Genomic DNA, 1,184 nt, shown 5'->3' with positions numbered 1-1,184 from the left:
GTGCTCCAGGGCAGGGGGGGGGGCACGGCCTGAGGTCCCCTAGCCCAGTGTCAGGGCGGAGGGCGCGGCCTCAGGTCCCATGGCCTGGGATGGGGGGCACGGCCTGAGGTCCCCTGTCAAGCCCCGCTGGGTGGGGGGGCGTGGCCTGTGGTTCCCCGTCAAGCCCCGCTGGGAGGGGGAGCACAGCCTCAGGTCCCCCGCACCGACCCGGCACCACGAAGCCTCAGGTCCTTGCTGATAGCTTATTATGGCTCGTTATGGGAACCCCGCCTCCACTGTGGGCACAGCCATCTTGTGATGGCATGAAGGAGTGAGGGTCAATTTGCATATCACCTCTTTATTGTTACAATATTATTGACTATACTAGAGGCCCGATGCACAAAATTCGTGCAAGAGGCTCGGCCCTTGCAGGTACGGTGGCTTGCCTCAGCCCTCGCAGCCCTGGCTTCGTCCACAAGGTTGGGAAGGGTAGCGGTCGTACGCTAATTACCATGTTTCTCTTTTATTAGTGTAGATTTTCTGAGCTGTACTTTACATCCCTGTGACTCTTTTTATAACTGTCAATTTGTACTTTTTAATCCCTTCACTTTTTTCACCCACCCCCTGACCCCCTCCCATCTGGGAACCATCAAAATGTTCTCTGTATCTGTGACCTTGTTTCTGTTTTGTTTGTTGATTTATCTTCTTTTTTAGTTCCGCATATAAATGAAATCATATGGTATTTGTCTTTCTCTGTTTGACTTACTTAGCATATTATTCTTTAGGTCCATCCATGTCTTAAAGATCCTTTAAACTAACTACAGAGGAAAATGATGCAGGCATTTTCCTAAATAAAATACAGAGAACTTTCCTCACCTGCAGGATACTTTTTCCCAAGCAAAATATTAGATTAATATAAAGATATCTTTGACCATTTTCTGGAATACGTTGTCTCTTTCTGAGGTCTAAATATTGGCTACAAAGAGATTGGCATTTATGCAATAAAATGAACTACTTGGGACGGGAGGTACATTTTTTAGAACTTTGCTTTGGGCTGTCTTGATAGTGAAAAAGAACATACAATAGCACCCACACAACTAAGCAGGGATTGCTTCTTCTTTTTTTGTTTTGTTAATCCTCATCCAAGGATATTTTTCTATTGATTTTTAGAGAGAGTGGAAGGGAGAGGGAGAGACAGAAAACAT

This window comes from Myotis brandtii, unplaced genomic scaffold, assembly GCF_000412655.1.
Source record: "Myotis brandtii unplaced genomic scaffold, ASM41265v1 scaffold421, whole genome shotgun sequence".
Classification (NCBI taxonomy): Eukaryota; Metazoa; Chordata; class Mammalia; order Chiroptera; family Vespertilionidae; genus Myotis; species Myotis brandtii.
This window is presented reverse-complemented; position numbering follows the sequence as displayed.